Source organism: Protopterus annectens, chromosome 10.part0, assembly GCF_019279795.1.
Source record: "Protopterus annectens isolate FY-2018-M chromosome 10.part0, PAN1.0, whole genome shotgun sequence".
In the NCBI taxonomy this organism is placed as follows: domain Eukaryota; kingdom Metazoa; phylum Chordata; order Ceratodontiformes; family Protopteridae; genus Protopterus; species Protopterus annectens.
In genome coordinates, this window is record NC_056744.1 from 1,651,043,053 (window position 1) to 1,651,070,810 (window position 27,758).

The 27,758-nt window shown below is 38.3% G+C and overlaps 1 protein-coding gene across 1 annotated transcript in view; it reads right to left on the reverse strand.

The window, feature by feature from the left end:
- Positions 1-27,758, reverse strand: part of LOC122814368 (zinc finger protein 729-like) — a 600,102-nt gene that overhangs the window by 461,628 nt on the left and 110,716 nt on the right. The window lies entirely within an intron of this gene.

A 27,758-nucleotide genomic window follows, 5' to 3' on the forward strand; every position in this document is an offset into this window, starting at 1 on the left:
GACGCAGATGAAGAGAATATGTCACAGGAAGATGTTCTGGAACTTTGCAAAATGCCTGCAGGAAATGGAAAACAAAAAATGCGCCCTCAAGTTTAGAAGAAAATAATCTAAGGGAAGAGTTGCTTAATTTAATAGAAATGGATAGACATATTAAGATCGATGAAAGAAATTGATTACATAGGTACTGTGCAGGTAAATTAATAACAGATAATGTCTTACCACAAAATATAGGCCAATAGGGTAAAGGAAGGGAAGAAATCAAATGCCATCAAGGAAATATCGAATAGAAAAAACTAAAGCAATTAAAACCAGAAGTGTCACTGTTAGAAGAGTATAGACAAGGGAACAGGAAGAGTGAACAGATGAACAAAAATACTTAGAACGATAGATGTGATAAAAGCAATGTGTAGTATTAGAACAAACCAGGATCTATCATACAGTATTGCAAATAATAAACTAAAGATATCACAGGCAGAAAAGCTTAGAAGATATGCAGCGACATTTAAAGGAAAAGTACAAAGTAATTCATACAGACTGCTGAGAAACAAACAAAAGGAATAGAAACTCCTACAACAAAATGAAGAAATAGATATACTTTGGCGACATCTCTATAAAGACGATTTGAAATATAACAAAGATGCCAAATGGATAAAAGAAACTAAGACGTTCTTATGTACAGGATATGAAATGGGATGAAGTAACGGCCAGAGAAACTGAAACAAAATAAAGAAAGGCTCATAACTGGAAAACCCCAGGCCCAGATGCAGTACCTAACTTCTGGCTAAAAGTATGAACATCTTTACATGGCGATATAGCCCTGAGTAAGGACTAGTTATATGTGCAGTCCACACAGATACTAACCTGGCTAAAGGTAAAAACGATACTCCTTAAGAGTGAACCTGTAAGCCATCCTAAAAACTATAGACCAATAACTTTCCTTCCATTGTTGTACAATCCATATAATAGACTTGATGCTGATAGAGTTTATTAGTCATTTAGAAGAAAACTCAATCATGGCAATAGAATAAAAAGGTAAAAAGAGAAAATCGTATGGAAAATAGGATCATTTGTTGTTAAGTAAAGTCAGAATGCAGGATTGTAAAAAGGGGAATGATCTAAGTATGGCATGGGTAGATTACAAAAAAAAAATTTGCTAGCATCCCACATTCATGGATAAAGGTGTGTCTACAGATGTATAAGATACACCCTACATTGATCAATTACATTACAGTGATCACGAAACTGTGGGAAACCACTTTGCAGCTAAGCCATGATAGAAGACAATTTATTATCACAGGGATAAAAGTTCAAATGGGGGTATTCCAGTATGACTCTGTCATCACTGCTCTTTTGTCTTGCTTTTAAACCATTAAGTTGTCTACTTAACAGATTAGGTCATGGTTAAAATTTGGCTCCCAGAAAATAACAAAGTGTAAAGACTTCTCATCTTCTATTTGTGGATGACTTAAAATTGTATATTATCACATGAGAAGCTGAAAGGACAACTTGAAGTGGTCGAAACATTTTCAGATGATACAACAATGTCATTTTGTCTTGATAATGTGTAAAAGCAACCTTTAAAGCAGGACTGCTGCAGCAACAGGAATGTGATATAAAGGAACTTCAACAGGAGGGAGTATATAAATATTTGAGAACTGATGAAAGATGAACAGTAAAACATCGACAAATGTGAAAAAAACTCAGTAAGGAATATTTTAGAAGACTAAAATTAATACTGAAACAGCGCTGACATTTAGGAACAAAGTCCAAGCTATAAACTAATTTGCGCTATCTATTCTATCTTACAGGGTTGGGTTGACTGACTAGCCTAAAAGACATTGGAACAGTGGGACAGGAAACAAGAAAAATGTTTCATGCTTATCAAATGATGTATAAAAATCAGTGTTTACCAAGATTATATATTCCACATTCTGAATGAGTTATGGGCCTCTTCAAAATTGAAAACATGTATAGATCTGCAATTGTAAAGCTGCATACATATCTGCTGACTTCACAAGATCCAAACATAGTGAAAGTTTTAAAACAAAGAGAACAGGTCTAAGATGATTTCCATGCACGGTTTTGCAGACACATATTAGTGTCAAGCAAGAATGGAAATCAAACTAGAAGTAGACAAAAATCACGCAGCAATTGAATGAGTCAATAAAACAAAAGAAAGAATATAAGGAGAGGGATCAGATGAGAAGCAAGAAAAGGTGGAAAAGGCATAAATACAGTTGCAAACATACAAAAAAACCCTGAACAGCATAATGTTGATTAGGATATGAAGCAGGAATCGTTACGGAGGGATGAATTTAAACCAAAAGATGAAAGGTTAATATTGGCAGCTCAGGACAGTGGACTAAATGCACGTTTGTTTAAAAAGTCCATTGAACATCTGGAGGAAACAGACAACTGCAGGTTCTGTAAAACAGAACTGTAAACATCTTGCTGGTTGTGATACGCTTATGGCAGAGGGCCTGTATACCGAAAGGCATAATAATGTGGTAAGGCTGTTGCACTGGGCATTGTGTAAACATAATATTGAAGTAGCTGAGAAGAATTGCAAACATGGGCCACAAAGCATTATAGAGAATGATAAAGTTTATATCACATGGGATCACCCATTACCAACAGCTCAAAAAATACATGTGAGAAAACCAAATATAGTAGTCTATGAAAAGAAGACAAAAGTAGCATTGAAACAGCTACACCCAGTGACTACAGCATCTTATGTAAAGAAATACATGACAGAGAAATGACAGAGCCATAATCGAAACTCCTAAAGATGTGGACATCCTACAAAAGGGCCTCACTGAGACAGATACCTGGTGTCAAAGCCATGGCCTCAAGCTCAATGCCAAAAAGTGCATTGTCATCCCCTTTGGTTAAAAACTCTGTGCCCATGAACTACAACATAGGCAGTTTAACATAGGCAGTAGTATACTTAACACCGAAAGTGTGATAAGAGACCATGGGACACAGGTGGACAGTAGTCTTTCCTTTGATAATCACATCGCCACAGTAGTCAGGAAATCCTTCTATGTGGCACACTTCATCACAAAAGGTTTCTCATCCAGGAAAAAAGAGAGGTCATCGTTCCCCTCTACTCATCACTCATTAGACCCATTACAGAGTACAGTGCTCCTTTTGGTATGTACCTCACAAGACATCTACAACAACTGGAAAGGCCACAAAAATACCTCACAAAGAGGATTACTGGCCTCAAACAGATGCCCTACACAGACCGTCTCAAAAACTCCAGCTTTACTCTGTCACATATTGCCTACTCAGAGATGATCTCTGCCTAACATACAAAGCTATGTCAAACCCAGAGCTGTTGGACATGCTCCACTTAAAGAAGTCCCAATCCCTCCGAGCTACACACTCTAGGGACCTAAACTTTGTCACCACAATAAACAGAACATGCTGGAGGGATAGATTCCCGTCCCAGAGACTCCCCATACTCTGGAATAAACTACCTACCTATATCAAACAAAGCTCCTTATTAGCACTCTTCAAGAAAAATCTTGATGATTGGATGGGAGATAGGAAATTCACCCCGGGGATCACTTCTGTAGCTCTGCTCGACAGTGGCACAGGAAAATAATTTTCTTGGGTGGCAAAAGCTAGGGTATCTTTTTGGCTGGGCTTGTATAGGCCCTAGGCCAGATAGCCTAGTACCTACCTATGAACCTATACACAAAGTCATAAAATACCAGGATTTGCAGGGAGAAATGAGGACAATGTAGAAGAAGGATACCCAGACAGTTCAAACAGTAGGAGGAGGAATGGGTCTCACAAAAAATGAATTTACAGTCAAATTTAGATATGACATTGATACATGTAACTCCGTATAAATTGCAGGATGTGTAATTTCTGGCCGGGCACACTGCAGGTGCTGCAAACAGCACTTTTGGCTAACATCAAAGACTGAAACAATACTCATTTCACTAACTTTAATCATACTTTTACTTAAGAATGGGGTGACTTGGAGAAATTAAACTGTGAGTAGCTGCTTACTGCAGTCACATATATATTCTCATCAGGCATCCTAAATACCACCCTTAATTATTGTCTTACGTTGGAATACTGCCACATGCACCCCTTCCACCCTTCTGTCCATGTTGCCCACATTCTCGACACCCAATTTTTGGTAGTATTTGATCTCTTTTTCTGTTTTCCTTCCCTATTACTATCATACATTCAACTATTTAGTTCTACCTCCTGAGTCACTAGTTGTAGATAACCTCTTAACCAGAATCATAACAATTCCTCTATGTGCTTATATTCTCCTTCTGCAATCATAAGTTGTATGTAACCTCTTTAACTGACTTATAACTGATTTATAATGAAGGGTCTTCTATGGTCTTATTCTCCCCCAGTTACTAGCTACATGTAACCTCTACCATAATTCATAACAAATCATCTCTCTGCTCTCAGTCTGGCATTTGCTGCTACATAAACCTTTCTCTACAGCTACCTAGAGGTACAGGTACACAGCCAGAGTCATTCTGTCAGTGATCATCCTCTAACTACTATGTTTTATGCACAATCATTCTATTTGCTTTTAAATCTGCTAACCCTTGGGTCAGTCATGGTCACAGGCTATACAGCTTGGGCCATCACACCCTCAAGCTATCTGCATTTGGCCAAAACAATAAATACCGGCTTTACTTTTCCTGTCACTTAACAAAGCAATAGCAAGTACTTGTTAGACTGTGGTATCACAACTCATGACTGATGGGGTCGCAAATCAAAAGTGAAGCTCTAATGACCAAACACAGGAGGAGGGAGAATAAGAATAGGGTGTAAGGGTGTGCGTGGTACAGATGGACCCTGCATGAGTGGCAGCATCTGTACCGCGCACATCTTCATACTATTTAATCCACTTATAAAATGGGCATTTGCATTTTTTGGACAATTACGCAAAATTATATATTTTTTAAAACCTAAAGTTGTCTATCTACAATGCTTGACTAAATAGTTGTATTTGCCCACAACAAGTTCCAGGTTTTCTACATTCAACAAATACACTTTCCCAATCTACAGCTCCATTTTTTAACATCTCCAGCATGTACAACTGTTTTTTATTTTTTGAAATTCTGACTATTTTACAATTAGTATAAAATGTTCTATTAAAGAACTTCAATTTATATATTCTCCAAAATAACAAGGTTGTAGTACATTTAATAGAACATTACATTGATGTTTTTCTTTTAAAGTAAATTGCATTTTTTTTTCAAATAAAAAACAAGTAATCTCCGTGGTATCCCTGAAGTCTCAAACAACCCACTAAACAGGTATAGTGTGTCCAAAAACAAAACAGAAGAAACTTCTCTGTGTGGAAGATTCTTATTCCATATATAGCTAGTTAATCACTATATATTAATCAGATCAGATAATGGTAGTAGAAGTAGCAAACAAACTCATCTTAAGTAAAAAAATAATAAAACATATATAATTTGAAATATTACACAGAATTACTAAGTATTCAAAAATAATCCAAGCAGGGTAGACAGTCTGTTTCTCATCAAAAATCCTTTAGGTACACAGACAAGAGATCCAAGTAAAAAAAATAACAGAGTAATAGTTTGCTCACAAGCTTTCTAACTATATGTATTTTTAAAAGCTTACACTATTCAATACATTTGTCCTCAATCAACCCTCTCCGGAAAAGTGCAACTATACAACAAAATTCCAAATATACATTTTTATGCAACTCTGAGGTGAGATTTGTAAAAAAAAAAAAAAAAAAAAAAAACATTTATATTGATCAGACTGTGTTAAATTAAGTATGTGCCTGTGTGAGTTTTATCGGAAATACCAGTTAGGTAATTAGATATGTATAACTGTACAGCTGTCAAGGTACTTGCTATAAATGTAGATGCTTGAGCAGCGATGGCAAACCTTTTGGGTTTGGTGTGTCAAAAGCTCCTGGCACAAAATAATTAAGTGCACTTCACATGAGCAATGGATGCAAAAGCAGTGTCTTTGGTAATTCGGGTGCTGGAGATCACTGACATATCACCCAAAACGTCATGGCATGTGTCACCTTTGACACACGTGTCATAGGTTTGCCTTCACTGTGCTAGAGTATCTTTACTGTAAGAGTAATAAAGGGATTTCCTGTCCTACAGGAGGCTGAGGTCAGCACAAATACCAGAGACATTTTCCACCCTTTCCAAGGCTCGGTGGACACCTTTGCATCCAAAGTCAGGATGTTGGGAGTATAAAGGGTCACCAGCTGGCATCATTTCCTCAGATCTTTCTTGCACACTGATTGTAGCCCCACCCTCTCAAGGGTAATCAGGCACATGACTTAACCAGAGGTGTCCCCTGAACAAGGAAGTGGGGACCTAACTGAGGGTGGAAGAAAGGTCCTAAGCAGTAGAAGAGAGTACCCACTCTCAAACCTAGATGTTGGGAATGAAATAAAAGGGAGTGGGTGGGATGGAATACATAATGTAAAGACACACAAACATCTACTGTTACAAGTACCTACACAACTGTACTACGTTCTCCATACTTTAATGTTGCATCAGTCACTCTTGGGATGATTCCCAGACTTAGAGAGATAGGAGGATATGCAAATGAAGGGGTAAGGGAGATGAGGACCTACAAAATTGATGATGCAACCCTTAACCTGACCATAGAAGACATAGGCAGATTGTAGTTCTTTGAGAAGGTAGGGACTGAGGACCTGGTGGATGCTTCCAGGATAGAATGGTTAGAAACTCTGCGGGGGAAGGAACTTTTAGCAGCTGTTGCACTAATTCAGTGTATACTGATTCACTCTTCTACTGGCTTCCCATGATGTTTGTAGTAAAAGGCAATGCAACTGGCAACCCACTTAGAGATGGTTAACAGGTTTCCCTTCCTTGTATTTTGCAAAAGGCACACACGTTGATGGATAAGAGTAAAACCCACAGAAAATCAAAGTAAATTCTGAGTTGTCTATGAATGCAGTGTTCTTTCTTCCTGTTTACAGTGTTTCAGAAGAAGACAGGCTGGTTAATGGGTTGGTTCAGGAAAAGGTCAGATACCAATTTATTTATAAAGGAAGGACTGATGTGCAAAGAAACCCTCTCCTTATGTAAAATGAGAAAAGGTTCAGCACACATAAGGGCTTAAAGCTCAGAGGTTCTCCTGGCAGAAGTGAGAGCCAACATCAGGGCAGTTATCCAGGTGGAATATTTTATATCTGTGGAGGTGGCTGTCTCAAAAGGAGGTAGGATTAACTTTTCTAGGATAAAAGTTAGGCCCCAATAAAAAGTGCGGGTTCTTTTTGGTGGTCTCAAATGAATCATATCCTTAAGAAACTGTTTCATGGTGTGATGAGACAAAATTGGGGGAGTATAATAAAGCAAGCTGAGATAGCAAAGGCATTGATTTTTTGAATGATAGAGTAGACAGCAGTTATACAGATCTGTCAAACAGCTTATGGGCTGTGTCAAATGGGCTTCCAGCAGCTGTTACCCATTGGCCAAGCAGCATTTAGGGAATCTTACCCATTTTGAAATGTATGATTTTCTGGTGCTTGATCTCCTGGTTTCTTTGAGGATTTGCAAAATGTTCTTTGAGAATAGATGTGAAGTTGGTATAAGTAACATACTATTTACCCTACCACTAAGAGAGTGTCCAAGGATGATGAAAAGTGGATCCCACGTTCTAGGGGGAGAAGGTTCACTTCCAAAGGCAGCATCCATGATTCTTCCTTGGCCAGGTTGAAGAGAGGGGAGAACCAGAGCTGTCTGTACCTGGATCACACTTGGTCCATCTCACTGATTTCCTGAAGTACCCTGGGGATAAGAAGTAGGGGAGAAAATGCACAGAGAAATAGACCTGCCTATGGGGAGGTGAAGGGATTCTTCCCCAGGCTCCTCTTGAGAAGGACCCTCGAGCAACATTTCTTAAGCTGTACCTTTAGATCTAAGGGGAAAACTTGTGCTTCTGGCTTATGAAACCCGTGTGTCATTTGGGGGAAAATATTACTTTTAAGCATCAGTTTATGAGGCACTGCAGTTGACAGGCTTAGAGAATCTGCCAGACAATTTTCTGTTCCTGGTAGCTGTTGGGCCTGGAGGGTCAGTCCAGTCCTTTGTGCAAATTCCCGAAGCTGCACAGCCATTCAGCACATGGGGATAGGAGTGAATGTCTCACGGTTTGTTGATGAACAGCATCACTGTAACACTGTGTGTTCTTTTCAGTTGTGTCCCTGGTTTCTATTTAGTCATCTAAGCCATTACTGTTTTCTGTACTATAATAATTTCATTTAAGTTCATGCATTTGGTCATGAAAGCAGTGTCCAAGAAGTCCTACACAGTTGTTTTGCCTGAATGTGTTCTGCAGACTAGGTCTGAGGTGTCACGGAAAGGATCAGAAGGGAACTCCCTGATTGCTCTGGCGTGCTTCAGTCCACCCAACATAGTAAAAGTGGAATTGGAGTTTGTAAGGAGTGCAGGTGCTGGCAGCAGGTGTTCTTGAAGTACTATTTTTTTTTAATGTTCATTGCAGCCTGGTTAATGGTATCATTAGAAAGCATGAAGCCACGGCCCCCAAAGCCCTGTGGAATTCCCTAGCAGACACTGATTTTTTTTCCAGAATGCCAAAGTATTGGGTCAGTAACAGGACTTTGTCTATGGAAGGCATTCCTTCTAGTCCCTGGAATCCATTTCATCACCTAAGAAAGTCAGTTTGGTGAAGGGTTGGAGATTGATTTGTTATAGACTAAGACTGAACCATAGGACTGAGAAGCACTCCATGGTTATTTGGAGAGATACTTTCAGTTCCCCTTAGGGAAGTTGCCTGAATGTGGCAATTGTTCAAACATAAGCAAATATGGGCACTCTTTCTTTTCCTCCTGGACCTTTCCTTTTGAGCACCAGCAACAACCTTAAGTAGAACCCTGTCCCTTTGTCTTTTTGCTGAACTGATTCTATGAACCGTTGACCCAGAGGCTCTGAACTTCAGCCTGTGTTTCAATTTACTAGCCTTTTGCAGTGGGGAGAATGCTTGAGAATTTTAGTGCATTTGGAGAGTGTATTCCATACTCTGAATTTCCTAAATTTGGAATGTATCTGTCCTGAGTGATATTTTACCAGTTGTGGTAGAAAAAGAGCTGTCTGCCCCACAGGTATATTGGAAGGGATAAATGGGAAGGTAGGACTGAGTTGGGAGTTTTGTAGGAGACAGGGAGGTGCTGTCTTCAGTCAGAGCTGCTCCCAGCTGAGTCTTGTGGGCCGGGACTCACCAGCCCTTGTCTTGTGGTTGGCTTGCCACTTCCTTGGGAATTTCCGCTTTCGTCATTCTGTTCCTGCCTTTGATTTGAGAGGTTGAAATGTACCATGTTTTAGTTAGGTAGTTTCCACTAAATGTAGGTAGGGGGAACTGCAAAAATTCTGTCACTGTCTGCAGTGTCTTTTGCTCCAGCTTGTTAAACACACTTTAGGCTTGGAGTCCAAACAAGAAATCTTTACTTAAAGGGGTGTCAAGCATTTCCATCTAAACATGCTTTGGCAGAGGCTTTTCTCTTAGCCATGCATATCTCTTAACAATGGACCTCATGGCAGTTGTCCTGCTTGATGCTTCCAATGCAATAAAGTTACATTTAAGTGAATGCCTGATAACCAGGGACCTGTTGCTGCACAGATCCAGCAAATTCTTCTGAAGAGTCTTATTTTTCATCACTTCTACTTTTTGTTTCATCTGTTCCTTGAGGGTCGCTCTCAGTATTTAATCAACGTGAAGCCTTTTTTGACTAATCTATCGAGATCTCTGCTCTCCTTATCATTTGTCAAGGGATTTTTGGAAGTGTGTTCTTTGCTTTCCTTGAAGTCTAAGGAACAACCTCAGGATCAACCACTGGATTCCTTTAATGGTGCTGGCAGGCAGAGCTGGATCCAACACTAGGCCTCCAAAGCAGTCACCTAAGGCCCACTGGCTGAGAGGGGTCCCCATTGGCTGGAGAGGGGCTGCCACATTTACTTTTTAATTAGAAAGTAAAAAAAAAACAAAAAAAAAACTTTTCTTTAAGGGTGTTCTAGAATACCCTTGCATCCCTGAGCGCATGAATCGATGCATTCACATCTACTACATGTAATTCCACACGTGGAATTTAAACCCAACTGCCCTGCTGTACAGATCTGAAGCATAATACATTCCAGGGACTGTGTGTGTGTGTGTGTGTGTGTGTGTGTGTGTGTGTGTGTGTGTGCAATGCCCTATTTAAGAATGCCAAGTTAGTTAATTTAATAAGGCTCAAAACCTGTACTTTGGCTACAGGAAACAAGATCCTGAATACTCTACACCAACCATACCTCTCAACTTCCTAGCACAAGAAATCTGGACAAAGTCTTAAATAATAGGGACACAAACACCCAAAAATAGGGACAGCTTTTAAATATTGCTCTCATTTAGAATGTTGTTAGAATAACACGTTTTATTTTAGCCTGCATTTTCTGCATATGAAGTCTGAAACTGAAATGCATGTCATTATTTAGGGACTTCAATTCTCGGTAGTTTGCCAGAAGAAAAAAAAACAGGTTTTAAGAGAAGCACACCACAAATAAGAGGCAGAAAATCTGGACAGTTAAGAGGTATGATTACACTAACTACCTCAGTACAGTTTCAATGAATTGAGAGTTTTTCAGTGCATTTTCAAGGAATTGTCAGCTTCAGTTCATTTTCAATGTGCAACTGAATTGTTTAGCAAATGGTCAGCACTGTGCTACTGAATGTGAAAGCAGTGTTAGTACAACAGGTGACATACTTGCTTTTAATGCAGAAGGCTGTGGGTTCTAGTTCCACACTATGTAGATGGATTGCTGATACTGCGTTGTACTTTAAGGGGGGGTGTTGCAGTCCTGAGTTTGTCCTCCTTTGGACGAGATGACTAGTAATTATGGACATGTTGTCAGTTTGCCATCCATTTACTATGCAATATTACCTTTTCTAATGTAGCATAGGCACTTTACCCTTCAAGGGAAGCAGGTACTGAATTTTTATATGAAACACTAAAATAAAAAGTTGTTTGTAGGCATCAACCTCTTCATTAGTTACAGATTTTTTTTAATGTGGAATTATTCAGGTGACTTACTTCTGCAGAGATTGTACATTATTGACTAATATTGGTGGACTGCAATGACAGAAGTTTGAGTGGCCTTTATGGGTGAAATGTTTGGAAATGGGCAGTTTTGTCATTCTTGATCGATATGCTTTGTTTCATTGTTTACTAGAAACAAGTGGTGCCGTGTTCTATAAGAAATATAATTTAGTACAATCAGAACATATGCATGCATGGTCCTAAAATGTGTGCAAGGGGCTTATGGACTGAAAACAACCCAAAGTTAAACCTTATCCACCAGGGGCCAGATGCATGTTCTTTGAATGTGAGCTTCAATTTTGTTTCAACGAATATAAGTTTCAAGGGCAGAGAAGTTTACTAAAAATGCCAAGTCTGTTTTCATTGTGAGCCTGTATTGTTTTGTTTAGCAAATGTCTACCAGTATTTATGGTATAACATTTGAAATAAAAGTTTTAAATTAAATTAAAATGCCTGTAATCATTGTAGAACTAAAGTATGTTATACCTGGATCCTCATTACTGGTAGGGGGGTGTGCAGTCCCCTGTATCTGTGGCCCAGCTACATGATTCCAAACCCAATTTTATGCCCAAGCTGCAGAAGTCTAAGAACCCTGTCCTTGACTTGCTCCATAATTTACAGGCCTACCCGGAACTTTTATTTAAGCTTTCACAGGATCTCATGGAATTCATGTGTACAGGCAACTGGACACAAAAAAGTACCTTTCCCCAAGAATCTCTCCTGTACTAAGAAAAAAGAAATACCCCTGCACCCCACACACAGGATTCTCCAGATTTCTATGACTCTGATGAGGCCCAGCTGGCACATGTTGACCAACTTTCTAAAGTTTCAGATGCCAGCTCTGATTTAGATGACACTCTTGCCTCACCCTCACCACTGGAGGATTTTTCCTTCCAATACACACTTCATAAAATGAGTATTTCAGTTAAGAAATTTAGGGATATCACCAGTCCAAGAAAAGACTGATTTTCCTGTTCTTCCTGAGCCCAGAACTGTTTCCATTACTGCAGTGATTTAAGACACATCCTTGCAGCTTGACTCAAACCTGCTTACCCTTAGGAAACCAGACCAGTTTACAAAGTGCTTGCCTATGTCATGCCAGCAGAGCTCGATCATGGTTAACTGAGACCGTAGGCAGGGTAATGGATTGGGGCACCCCATACACACACAGCACCAACACTCCCGCAGCATCTCCCCCACCCTGCAGTATCCCATTACTTGGCTATTTCTCCCCAGTTACCAGAAACACTGTTGAAACCTGTCAGCGTACATAATATTTTCTTCTTTACTTGTACAAAGTTTAGGTGATATGATGGCTGTTGCATTTTTTGTAGGTACTTAGACCTCACAGCTATATCTATGAAACATTCCCATTTTTCAGTCCTGATTTATCTTTACACATAATGCACCTATTTTCAGGCTTAACTGCGTGAAGGAGGTATATTTTCTCAATACTGCTTATCACACATGATTTCTGAAACTGTCAAGTGCATAGAAAAACACACTACATGACCAAAATACTAGTGACACCAATAATTTAATGAAAGAAGCCACACATATTACATCTCTCCTTTTCAGAAGCAAAAAATAAATTATCTTGTCTAGTAGAATTTTGCAATGCTGTTTATTAAAATTTATAGATTTTACACTCTCTCTGATAATGTGCTTGTATGTTTTCCATCATTTTTGTCACACAATGTTTTTTATGCATGTGTTTCTGAGTAGTATCCCGCATTCTTACTGGAAGTGGGAACAGTTATGTGTTATATGGTATTGCAATTTTATGCTAATCAGATGTCCAGATTTTTGGTTGGGAGTACCTACTTTTTAAGGCCTGCTTATATTTGAAAAAGTGTAATATGGTTTGTTGTTTTATTTGTTTCTGTATGTAGTTGTGCTGGCATATATTAAATGCTGGTTTCCTATGTTTTTTCAGTGTTATGGGAATCAATGTTTTGAGTTTTCAGTGTTTTGAATTTTCAAGATTTTGGTCTCAATGTTTTGAATTTCAATGTTATGGGCTTTCAATGTTCTTTCGCTTTAGAACATTGAAAGCCCATATATATTGAAATATATATATATATATATATATATATATATATTCAAAAATATATATATCCATATCAGATCTACGGCAGAACACTTACCAGATCACCAACGCAACACATCACCGACAAAGGTAAGCATAACTACTGCGGAATGGAATGTATTCCCGTTTCTGCACTAAAACAAAAAGAAACATGTATATAGCAGGGGGGGGCAAGCTCCCCTGCATCACCCTACTTAAATATACCAACTCCAAGATTGCACAACGTTGCAGAAATGGGAATGCATCCCGTTCCACACTTATACTTACCATTGTCAGAGATCTGCTCCGTCGGCGATATGGTCTTTGGGCAAGTGTTCTTTCGTGGAACTGATAGGTTCCTAGATATATATATATATATATATATATCTATATATATATATATATATATATATATATATATACACACACACACACACACACACACACACACACACACACACACACATATACAGTGGATATAAAAAGTATTGACACCCCTGTTAAAATGACAGGTTTTTGTGACATAAAAAATGAGACCACAATAATTCATTTCAAAACTTTTCCCACCTTTAATGTGACCTATAACCTGTACAATTCAACTGAAAACAAACAAATCTGTTAGGGGAAAAAAATATAAAAAATAAAAAACATACAATAAGCTGGTTACATAAGTGTGCACACCCTTAAACTAATACTTTGTTGAAGCACCTTTTGATTTAATTACATCATTTAGTCTTCTTGGGTACACACCTGTCATCGATTATTGATTAACCCCAAATAAAGTTCAGCTATCCTAGTATGATTTTCCTAACATTTACTCAGTTGCCTGCTACAGCAAAATCCATGGTTCACAGAGAGCTTACAAAGCATCAAAGAGATCTCATCATTGAAAGATATCAGTCAGGAGAAGGGTACAAAAAAACTTCCACAGCATTGGATATGCCATGGAACACAGTGAAGATGGTCATCAAAAAGTGGAGAAAATATGGGACAACAGTGACAGTACAAAGAAATGGATGTCCCTCCAAAATTGATGAAAAGACAAGACAAAAACTGGCCAGGGAGGTTGCCAAGAGACCTACAGCAACACTGAAGGAGCTGCAGGAATTTCTGGCAGGTACTTGTTGTGTACTACATGTGACAACAATCTCCTATATTCTCCATATGTGTGGACTATGGGGTAGGGTTGCAAGACGGAAGCCTTTTCTTACACAGAAAAATATCCAGGCCCAGCTAAAATTTGCAAAACAATATATCAAGTATCCCAAAAGCATGTGGGAAAATGTGTTATGGTTTTATGAGACCAAGGTTGAACTTTTTGGCCACAATTCCAAAAGGTACGGTTGGCGCCAAAACAACACTTTGCATCACCAAAAGAACACCATCCCCATGGTGAATCATGGTGATGGCAGTATCATGATTTGAGGTTGCTTTTCTTCAGCTGGAACTGGGGCTTTAGTCAAGGTGGAGGGAATTATGAACAGTTCCAAATACCAGTCACTTTTGGCCCAAAACTTTTAGGCATCTGTTAGAAAGCTGAAGATGAAGAGGAATTTCACCTTTCAACATGACAAGGACCCAAAACATACATCCAAATCAACAAAAGAATGGCTTTACCAGAAGAAAATTAAAGTTTTGGAATGGCCTAGCCAGAGCCCAGACATAAATCCAATAAAAAATCTGTGGGGTGACCTGAAGAAGGCTGTGCACAAGAGATGTCCTCACAATCTGACAGATTTGGAGCGTTTTTTGCAAGGAAGAGTGGGCAAACATTGCCAAGTCAAGATGTGCCATGTGGATAGACTCCTACCCAAGAAGATTGAATGCTGTAATTAAATCAAAAGGTGCTTCAACAAAGTATTAGTTTAAGGGTGTGCACACTTACGCAACCAGCGTATTGTATGTTTTTTATTTTTTTATATTTTTCCCCCAACAGATTTGTTTGTTTTTCAGTCGAATTGTACAGGTTATAGGTCACATTAAAGGTGGGAAAAGTTTTGAAATGATTTATTGTGGTCTCATTTTTATATTACAAAAACCTGGCATTTTAACAGGGGTGTGTACACTTTTTATATCCAGTGTGTGTGTGTGTGTGTGTGTGTGTGTGTGTGTGTGTGTATACATATATATATATATATATATATATATATATATATGTACACACACACACACACACACACACACACACACACACACACACACACACACACACACACAAACACACACACACACTGCATTCAATAGTTTTAATCCCTGAAAAAAAATGTTAAAGAAAATGGAAAAATTGTTGTTTTGGCTTTCTTTTTTTTTTGGGTTTAGAAATTAGCCACAGTTGTGGAACTCTGGTCCGCCTGATTGGCAGTAGATTTTGAGAGACTGAGTTACTGGCCACAACCTTCAATGAAGAATGTGAAGCCGCCCATTCACTGTCTCTCACAGAAGACGCTCTAGCTGAGAATCGAACAGGACAACGTCTTACTGTGAAGCGACAATGCTACTGCAGCACCAGCACCACAGTATGTTAACTTCATTCTTATGATATCCTAAAAAGCCGAGAATTGCTCATACATATCATATAAAATTATGTGAATATGGTGTTATTAGCTTCCCAGATGTAGAATCTTATTCTATTGCTGCAAGTTTTAACTCTATTATACTTTGGATAGATTCAACCTACACTAGTCAATGGAAAACCATCCAGGAGCTGACTACACTAAATTTTAATAAGTTTATTAAAGATGATACATTAGAAATATGTAATAATTCTTTCATCTGATCTGAACAAAATTTACCTTAGAAGGAATTTAATTTCAATATTTAGGCTCTGTGTACATGAAATCAATTCTTAAAACAGTTCAAATATGTTTTTTAAAACTCCATTAATATCAAAATGAAAATCTTTGTGTTTTCCTATCTCACATACCTCTAGATTTAAGGAAATAGAACAATGTTAAAATTCATTTACTAAAAAACTCTGGATTAGTATTGTGGTTGGATTTGCTCTGAAAAAAGAAAAGCAAAGTCCCCACAATAGTTAATGAAAGAATATAAGTTGGATGAATCTGCTAACCAGTTAATATTATCCATCAGTAAGAAATTAAATGAATTTGTGGATAATATGAGTGAAGAGGAACAGAACATTATTCCCCCATTATATGAATATACGAATATTGTTATCGAAGATCAACTGACATACAAAGGAAGCTTGTCCAGGTTATATAATTATAAATAATAATAATTTCAATGCAAAATTCTGTAACTTTTTAGATAGTGATGGACTCAATAGATGGTAAGAATAAAGCTTTGATACTTAAATCAGTCAGTCAAACTTCTTCATGTTTATACTGGAAAGTTTCTAAGTGGAAATATATACACAGGATATTTGTTACTACCTGTAAAATCCCTAAGTTTAGTAAAACAACTTCTTCAGTTTGTTGGAGATGTAGTAAAGATGTAAAAACTGACTGGATACATGTTTATGGATTGTGAAAAATTAAATCTATATTGGGTAGAGGTAAGTATATTTTTAAGGGTTATGGTCTGATAATTGTTCTTTAGCTAGCCCAGTAATACTAAATAATGTTCCACTTGTATCTGTAAAAGCCAAAGAGCAAAGACTTGTTTGGACTCTCTTGGCAGCTGCCAGAAAAGTTATTACAAAAAAATGGAAACCAAACTTAGTTCCTATGTTCAAAGAATTTTTAAATTTAACACAAATACTATGTAAACCTGAAAAAGATCAGAATAAGATCTATAAATCATGGTAAGACCTTTAGTTGTTGAGAAAACCTTGAAATGTTGCTATAGAAATATCAAGATTCTTATTGTGTTAATTGTATAAGATTACTCTGATGATTCAATATATTACTGTATAACAATACGTGAAGTTGAATTTCTTCCTTTCTGTGTGTATATTATAAATATGTTAAATTAATAAACAATTTCTTTGTGTGTGTGTGTGTGTGTGTGTGTGTGTGTGTGTGTGTGTGTGTGTGTGGAAGAAGAATAAACAATTTCTTAAAAAAAAAAAGAGTTATAAATGTAATCCACATGTAAAACTTGATTTAGTATTCCTGATTGGGGAACTGTAACTGCATGTCTCATATAACTGAAATTCTTACTTCCTCTGTATCATGCAGTTTGTCCATACATCTCCCTTTTGGGTTTTGCCCAGCAATTCTCTAATCAGAATACCTCTCGATTCAGACTATATTTCAAGGACCACTGCAATTTCCTAGGTGTGCTAATAATTTGCAAAAATATCAAGAGTTTTATTGCTATACCACAAATGATTATGATGGAGTCCCAAACAGCAGTCAAAGTGAATTTCCTGACACTTATTTCCCACAAAATGCATAATAAATTGGTTATGAGCATGGAAGCCTTATCATTTTTCTTTGTAGTACATGAAGCTTTAAGTTCTAAATGTACTACCAGTTACAAGAAAGAAAAATGTAGGAGATAAAGGTGTTTTACAGCTTGTAAGGCTCTGAAGGGAAATTGACTAAGTGTATAATGACCTGCAACAACATCTAGCCTAGTACTTTCCTATAAATTGGGGGCATACCTCTCAACCTCTTAACACAAGAAATATGTACAAAGGGAAAAATAATGGATGGACAAAGGCCGCAAAACAGGGACAGGTTTTAAATATTACTTTTATAAACTTAAAAAAAATAGAATAAGAGGATTTGTGTTAACATGCATTTCCTGAGGGATATAAAGTCTGAAACTGAAATGTCCGGCATTATTTAGTGTCTTCAGTAATCACTGATTTGCCAGAAAACCTCAAATTTTATGAGGAACAGACCAAAAATATGAGGCAAAAATTTGGACATTCGGTGTAAAGCTGGACAGTTGAGGGTTATAATTGGGGAGATGGTTGGCATAATGGTTAAAGGTCTTTACCCAAGACCGACAACGTACAGGGTTTGATGCAGACCTCTGTTTATTGGCTAGGCTTGTAACAGTCTGCAGACTGATAGCCTAGTATTACACACTTAGCACCATTTCCCAGACAGTGGCCAGGAGTAATGTTCACCTCTCATTAGCCAACAGCTTTGAAAGCTGTTACTTACTCTGCCACATTTTTGTTTTTATAGTGAGTGGCAGAGTGAAGTATGTTATACTTTCAAAGCTGTCACGTTCCTCCACTGCGGTTCTTTACTGAATGCTGTCTGTGAAACAGACAGACAGATTCTGCAATACCAACATGAAAAAGTGCTTAACAGTCCTCTTATTCACTTTTCTTACATCACAGCCTCTACTATTGTTCCTTACTGGCTGGCACTATCAGTTGCTACAGTCTGATATCATACTGGAGACTAACAGCACTTGGAGATGTATAAAAATTGTTATGACTAAGTCTTGTGCTAGAGAAGCCCTTAATAAGTTTATCTTTGTCCCAATTACTGAGAGTAATCACACCACTTCTTGCACAACAAAGGTTATCTTTCCAATTTTTGAGCATAATCACTGCACCCCATATAAAACACGAGTTTGTAATAGTCTACTATCAAATGTCAAGGACCTCAATAGTCTGCTGTCACGCACCGGCTATGCAAACCTCAACAATACACGCACCAATGTAACATGGGATATCAAAACTTGTACTTATGATGGTCAGCAAATACAAAAACAAAGTGGTTTTACACAGGAGCAAACATCCCCTTTACTTATATATCCTAACTCCATGGTCATACAACTATTATTAAAGGGTAATCAGCCCAATAAAGAAAATTTGTGTGTATACATAAGTTGAACAAAGTAGGAGTCAACTGAAAGGGAAGCATCAATTCTTGTGTATGAACCGACTTTGACAAAACAACTTTAACCATTTTATATCTCCTTTAACACACATCATACTTTACGCTACATTCCAATTACATGCACAAGTTATTCTGGAGTTTCGTAGTACATCTGTAACCATGAGCAAATACACTTTCTATTGGACACTAAAATGCCCATAGGACACTCTGGATGCACACTTGCCTGTCACTTTTACATATTCTTTTATCCCTATGATTAAGAGACAAACTTCTTCCTCTCATCATGATGCTACATGGAACAAGAAGTCTTGATATTTTTGTATATCTGATGTTGCATTTTGCAGAGAGAATAGATTTGATATGTAGCAAAAACACAAAAACAGGCACCAGAACCAGGAGATTAAAATAAAACGATGTCCACAGCAAGCTTGAAATAAACAGCTCTTTAATCACATAAAAGCACCACTCACTGTAGCGTTTTCAGCCAAAATGGACTTCATCAGATGTAACAAGCTCATAGGCAAAGATTTGATATGTAATCATAGATATGAGTCAGATGGTACTATCCACATTAATAAGTAAAAGTTAGGCAAACATATTAAAACTGTAGTAGATACCACACTTCTCAGATGCCAGAAAACACGATTTTCCTTTTCCCTAGTTCCAAATTTGACATACGAGTTATGAAGTATAAAGGTTTTGCCATGATCCTCCTCTGTAGTCCCCCCTGCCAGAAAGCTGCAGTGCTTCAGAAAAAAAAAACCCTCACCACCTTACCTTGCATCTGTAAAGCTGATCAAAGACAGCTCACAGGGTGACACTGATTTCTTTCTGAATCCCTAATGGGAATGGTTCCCTGAATGAAGGTTTCCTAAATGAAAAAAAGACTAGTACGAGTAGTAACTCCAACGTCCTGGAAATAACAGCACATCACTGGCATAAGTTACTCTGCCCTGGTAGCCTTTTTCCAGGGCATCATAAAGAACACCTCATGCCATCTAGACTATGATCACTTCTCTCCAAAAGACAGATGCTGGATTTCTTAACATCCTAGGATCCTGACTCTGGATACGATGTCTAGGTCCCCAAAGACTTCTTTGGAAGTAATGCCTTGCATCTCTAAATGTGTGTTAGAGTACTCTGCTACCATTCAGAATTATAGGCCATATGAAATGAAACTACCATTGGTGGCATCATTTGTGTAGATGCTATGAAACAAGAAGCTTGTTGGGCTTTTGGGGGATGGCTAGTTATGAACCATGTTCTTAGGATAACACACTGAATGCATCCTCAAAACCCTCAAACCAGTGGAGGAACAGTAGTGGGTACTGGCTCATCCAAGCCTAGAAGGACCAGGCAGCTGTTCTTAGTTTTGAACATCTCAGATTTCCATTTAAAGTGTTTCCTTGCAATACTGAACCTCTCTCCAAAAGAGAGATCTCTGGTGAAGAATAAAAAGAAATGATTCTCTTAGTGAACCCCAAGACATGGTCTCTGTTATGTGATCCATATCTCACCAAAGAAGAGATTTACGAAGGATAAACCAAGAATTTATCCTCCATAAAATGTATCTGATTCACTCTGAATGGATGAGCCTTTCTTCTTTCGAAAGGTTGTGTACCTGCAGCAAAAAGCTAGGTGGAAGAAAGCTGCTAGTTCTACCACAACAAAAACTCCTCCAACAGCTTCCTAAAATACTGCAAGGTAAGGCTTTGCTAATGAACTAGAGTTCTGGGAGTCACAAGTACGAATCTCTAAGGAGTCACAGGTATGAGTCTCTGAGAGACATGCATATGACAAATATACACTGATTGAAAATGCTGGCTTCTGGACAAAGTACATGGCACAGTGCTGCTGATTGATTCACCTGAACCCTTCCAGGGGTGCATTCATAATCCAACCATCTAGCCCAAAAACTGTTCTCATGAACTATTAATGCTTTAAAGAGATTATCTTTTTACTAGATGGAAACAGAATATTGATTTAGATACTGGAGTTAATCACATTAGGTATAGCAGTGGTGCACAATGTCCAGCCTGGGGCCAAATCTGGCTCTTGATGCAAAGCCATCCGGTCCACAGAGAGTAACCAAAATATTTTTAAAAAAGTGAAGACATGCTATGCCTTACTTCCAGTCACGCAAACTTTCCAGCATGTGCTTACTTACGTAACTGACTGCAGTTGCACACATCTCTAATTTTAGCTGCTGAAGTAACTATTCTTTGTTGTTTATAACTTGTAGTCTGTAAACAGTAGCAACTTTCTGCAATAAGTCATGGCTGCAAGTCGAAATAAAGTTAAATGCAAAGTTGATGCAGAAAACAGGCAATTTCATGACTGCTATCTTAAGTAAAAATGCCAGTCGCCTGTACCTATTGTTAACTCGTAATGACTTACTATGTTTTGAGGTGGCCCGCAGATTCAGCACCATTGCTTTATAGCGTACCTGCAACATGAAATGTGGAAAAGGATGACAAGCTGAAAGCTGTTGACAACCTCCAAAGGGGGTAAGAAAGAGGTTGGTAAGCAAAATATACATCAATTCTGGGGTTGTGAAACCACCTGTCACATTACAGCATCCTTGGGCATATATCACATAAAGGGAATGGTCTCCTTTTCCTTGATCGACTTCTTGAATGTTCCCTCACTTTCTTGTACTTCTGACTACCAGTGCTCCTTTTGCTGTCTTTCTTTAACGGGACAAAGATAGGTCCTACTAATGAAAAACTGGTCCAAACCTGTAACTATTAGCTCCTGCCAGGCACAGAGTGGGGCTTTGCTACTTTCTACATCTTGTTGTACTGAAACATGCACAATTCTGGCAGTCTAACATGGGGTACGACTTCCTAAGCAGAAATGACACTTAAAAGCAAATGTTGATACTGGATCTGTGATCTGAAGTTGCAAACTTGTTTTATGACTGCATTATACATGTCATGGGAATACAAAATGCTTCCCTCAAACAGTTCACCTGCAAAACAGCAATATACATAAATAAAAGATTTGTCCAACAAGTCACTTGGCTTTTTATGAATTTGTTGTTGGAAGTTATAGGGTCATAATTGGACTGAGTGACTCTGAACTTTCTAACTCAAACACACAGCCGACAACAAAAGAAGAAAAAGAAATCAGAACAGCAGGGACTGGCTGACCTTTTTAACCTGGATACAGGTGTGCATCTCTGAATTAGGGTGGAGTCAGCTCATGCTGGGACATCCATAGGGCTGTGTGTGTGTTGGGTTAGCAGGTGAATAACCATCTGCAGCTAAGTTCCTATATGCAATAAATATGGGACTGTAATAGTGATCCTGATAATGCCAATCTTGTGTGATCTTTATTATCAGACAGAAGAAAACATGAAGCAAAGGATATGAAGAATTACCCTAAGTGTGGATATGGAAAATGCATATGACAACCTAAACCACAGAAGCAGGATATGTATATTGTAAGTAAATGAAATGGGGTAGAGGAGATTTAGAATAATTCTGAAAAAAGATAATGACTAATTGGAGGAGAATATAAGCTTGAAAAGGCATCATTACTAATACTGTCCCCCTCCGCAACTTTTTCTTTTTGCATGAATAATACTGTGAAGGAATTTTATGTAACAATACAGCCTCTCCGGCATTTGAGAAGTCTACTGTATGAAGACACTTACAGTACTCCCATTTATAGATACTTATTTAATGTCCGCATTACATAAATTATGTGAAGAAAGATGGGAGTGGATAAATTAACATTCATACAGTGGTCATTGTAGCCTTCTGTTACTCGAGTGATATTACAAGTTTCATACTTGGTGGCTGCCTAGTAATGCCCATATGCTGTCATTTTGTTGTCTTCCTTTGTGGTTATTTTTCTTGAAAATGTGTCACCAGCAGTACATTGCTGGTCCTCATAGTTGTTGGGGGACATGCATATTCCTGATTATTGACCAGACTTAAAAGACATTCTGCACAGCATGATAGTCATCTTTGTGGCAGGTTGAGGAAAGGTCAGAAACGTGCGCTGCTGTACAAGTAGGATGCTGTTCAGTCCTTGGTTCCACATGTAGTGTGTTGTGCCAGTCTGTTAGCTCATTAACACCAAATGCAGCATCCATGAGGGGGTGTTACTATGGAAGTGACAGCTGCCTGGGATGTTCCGACCAATTCAGGTTAACACATTTGATACGAAAACTACTGACAGTGCTTTAGCTTTGTTATAAATAAATTTTCATTCTCACTTTGTTGTAATCAGAGCAGTAATTAAGTACAGTGAATTTGAGACAATGACTTCAGCAGTACAAAAAAAAAATGCAAAAAAGCTGCTTTTCTTGTTCAGCTGAACAGATTCTCAAATTTATTTTCTTGTCACTCATAGCAAATGTGATCCAGCCCACTTCTACTCAGGAAAGTAATACCTTATCTGACAGCTGGTAAGTCTTAGTGAGTTAATGGCCACTTTGATACAGGTTCACAAGTGTTTACTGGGCTAACGACTACAAGGTTCTTTTTAAGCCTATCCATGCATCCCAAGTCTCTGATAAGTTCTTGTACCCTTGGTAAGTATAAGCAGGGGTTTGGGAGATGAAACATTTACAAGCAGAGGCATGGGAGATGAACCATTTACCGGTTGCATGTGTCCATTAGAGCTGCAGGTGTCAAACCAAACATTCCTTTTCCCCATCAAATTGTCTGGGCTACACTTGAAATGGGTTAGGGAGGAACTCTGCTTCACATGGATGGGGAGCCTGTTCCAGAGAAGGGGAGTAGTCTGTGGAATACATACCCATCTCTTCAGCAAGTTACAGGCAGAGTTTAAGTCTTTAGAATGGGTAACTCTGATACTGTTTGTTTTGCAGATATGCAGGAAGTCTATCAGGGTTGGTCTGACAATGCCTTGTATGTCAGGCATAGATCCTCCCCTCAACAGCCTGTAGGAGACAGAATACATGGACAGGGTCTTGAGGCAGTCTGTGTAACATGTTAATTACCCCATCTATTCTTTTAGTGAGGAACCTCTGTGGACATTCCAGTTGTTGGATGTGCCTGGTTAGGTCCATCCCAAAGGGGGAATTGTACGCAGTGATTGGTCTGATGAATGCTGAATACAGGGGAACAATGACTTCCTTGGACCTAGATGCCATACCTTTGTTATTAAGTTGCACAACATAGAATGATTTTCTTACTATTATGGACACATTCTGGTCAAAGGCTAGATTACTGTCTATGTATGTCCCCAAGTCCCTGATTACTGGGTCAACTCTTAGGGGGATGTTGTCAATATGACAGTTACCAGAGATAGAGGACTTCCCAAAGGATACCATTATGCATCTCCTGGCATTTAGTTTTAGTTAATGGCTCTGACACCAGTTATTTGTCTGTGTCAGTCCTTCCTGGAGAACATTTGTGTTGGTGGGGGATTCTATCACTGTGCCTAATTTCCAATCATCTGCAAACTTATGCAGCCGGAAAACATTGACACTGACCTTAATTTCAGAGAAGTAAAAGCCAAAAAGGAGTGGTCCCAGGGCTGATCCTTCTTGTGAATGGCCTCTCTGTATAAGTTCTAACTTGCTAGGTTCTGTATGTGAGCCTGTTGGCTATCCAATGAGTGACATAAGGGTTTATATCTAACCTCCTGAGTTTGTCAACAATGCCTGAGTGGGGTATTGTGTCAAATGCCTTAGCCAGGTCCAGGTAGGCAGTGTAAACCATTTTGCCCTCATACATTGCTTTGGTGACCTTTTCAAAGTATTCCACGAGGTTGAGTAGGCATGACCTGCTCTTGACAAATCAAACTGAGTTGAGTTTTTATTTATTTTTATTTATTTATTTAACATTTTGTTAACCGGGAAAGTCCGACTTGGAATGGACCCACTTTTCAGCAGAGGCCTGGACAGAAAGGCTCCAGATACATGTCTTTGTAACATGGGAGGAAACCGGAGCATCCGGAGGAAACCTACATGACCGCAAGGAGGACATGCAGACTACACACAGAAGGCACCCCAGCCGAGAATCAAACCGGAGAACCTCTTGCTGTGAGGCGACAACGCTACTACTGCACCACTACACCATCCAGTGTCTGCAGGGTTCCTATGCCATTAGTGATCACTTCCATGATAATTACTTCCATGACTTTGTATACGAGACTAGTGAGACTTATGGGGATGTACATAGTTTCCAGGGTCTGAAGAAGGTGCTGTTCTCCATTTGTGAGACACAAAGCCTGTTTGGCATCTACAGTTAAATAGCAATTCCAGAGGGCCTGATAGGTCATGTTTCATGCTTTTCAGAAGGCATCCTGAGATATTGCCTAGGTCCATTGATGGCTTTAGAGAGAGCATTATGGAGTTGTACCCTTGTGATAGTAAGGGGGGGGAGTTATATTTAATGGTATTTCCTGAGGGAAGTTTGAGGGGGAGAGAGAGGGATAAAGTTGGAGCAGAGTTTGTCAGCCAATAGGTAATTGCTATATCTTCTGGCTCATTATATCCAAATTAATTCTGCTTCTCACTTGTGTAGTCTTCAAGGAGCTTTCCTTTCATGGTACTACACTGCTTTGTAGGCACTGATTATTGTTCAAGCCTTTCTGATGATAGTGAATGCTACAACATGCTGCATTTATGATGTGTTGCATGCAAAATTGTCAGACGAATGTGGCACTGCAACCTGCCATTAAAGTTGTCTAGTTATATGAAGCTATACTCTGGATGACTAATTATGCATATGAATATAATTTCTGCACTGTGTGCATAACTGAGGGGATATAGCAGTACTTTCCTGACTTGTTCACTGGAAGAAAAAATATATATACATTTTCAGAATAAAGTAGAGATTGCATGAGATAGTTATATTTGTTTTGCAGTTGTCATAAAATTATAATCACTGCTATAGCTGGATTAAAGTTGGCATGCCACCATTCATTAAAAATCTTTGTTAAACTGCATGTTGAATGGCCATACATCACATATTTAAACAATCTAACATGACCCATATTTAATGTACAAAGAGAGCTCATTAGTTAAAGCCCAGTTATGAATGTGTGTTCTACACCAACATACTAATGCCCGGTTATGAATGTGTGTTCTATACCACCATATTAATGCCCGGTTATGAATGTGCATTCTATACCAACATATTAATGCCCAGTTATGAATGTGCATTCTATACAAACATATTAATGCCCAGTTATGAATGTGCATTCTATACCAACATATTAATGCCCAGTTATGAATGCGTGTTCTATACCAACACATTAATGCCCAGTTATGAATGTGCATTCTATACCAACATATTAATGCCCAGTTATGAATGTGTGCTCTATACCAACACATTAATGCCCAGTTATGTGTGTTCTATAATAACATATTAATGCCCAGTTATAAATGTGTGTTCTATACCAACATATTAATGCCCAGATATGAAAATGTGTTCTATACCAACATATTAATGCCCAGTTAAGAATGTGTGTTATATACTAGCATATTCATTAACAGCGTCAGGTTGATACAATTTCTGGAAGTACTGCAGGGTGTTTCTTGTTATGTTTATATACTGTCAGATGAATTTATCAAGGCTTCAATGTGCCAGAGTTGTAAAGCTGCAGAAATATTTATATATGGATGATATATTAAATAAGAAAACATGCTTATTACAAAAGATCATATTGTCATAACTGAGCAAGCATCCAAAGCAGTAAAGTTTGATAAGATGGGTGGGGGGAGTAATGAAATCCCAGATAGTTGGCTGAAAGACTGCCTGCAAGTAATATTTCCACTTGCTGTACAAATATCATAAAATTATGAATTGCTGCTAAAACTAAATTAACACAGACATGACAATGTCCATTCAAAAATCACTGATGACTGCATGGATATAAGGTCAAAACAATATAAACTTAAACAAAATAACATTATCAAAATGAGATGCACACTAACAGAGAAATTCATTCTTCCTGATGAATTATGAATATGTGATACACTCTAATGCAGACTTGAAACAGTAACAGCTTGTCTGACAGTTCTTGTTATCAAACCTCAGGGGTTACCTCAGTGTCACGACAGAACAGAGGCAAAAGCAAAAAAATGCATAGTAGTTTCCTAAAAAAAAAGTGGTAAAAAAAAACTATGGGGGGCTTTTTATAAATGCCCTCGGGCAGATAGCCTAGTATGAACCTATGAACCTAAATGAAAATTTGTTTAATGCCAATTAAAGTTTGTACCTCTATTTGACTTCTACATTATACAACTTCAGAGGCATTCACAGCTGCTTGATTCATGTTGTTGTTGTTGTATCTTTCGGCTTTTCCCGGTTAGGGGTCGCCACAGCGAAACTCCGGTCCGCTAATGATTGGCAGCAGATTTTTACGTACCGAGTTTCCAGCCCTGACGTACAACCTTCAACGAAGGTACGCCCATTCACGCATGTCTCCATACAGAAGACGCTTTAGCTGAGAATCGAACAGGACAACATCTTACTGTGAGGTGACAATGCTGCCGCAGCACCACCACCGCAGTAGCTGCTTGATTCATAAATCATGTAAATAGAAATTATCATGTTTTTGTAAATAACTCCAAAATGAATAAGGTTAATGAAGTGTTTCATGTCAAACTGGAGCTCATGATCCGCGCAAACAAAAATACTACTGACATTAGGGGTCGAACTAATACAGTTACACAGATATTAATGATTATTTGTTTAATTTCACCAAAAGAAAATTTATGTTAATGTACTTCTTAGTATAAAAGCAAATTACAAAAGGATGAAAAAGCAGTACAAACCTCTATGAAGGTAAATGAGTAGTGAACAGGTTTACTATTTGTTTAACTGCATTC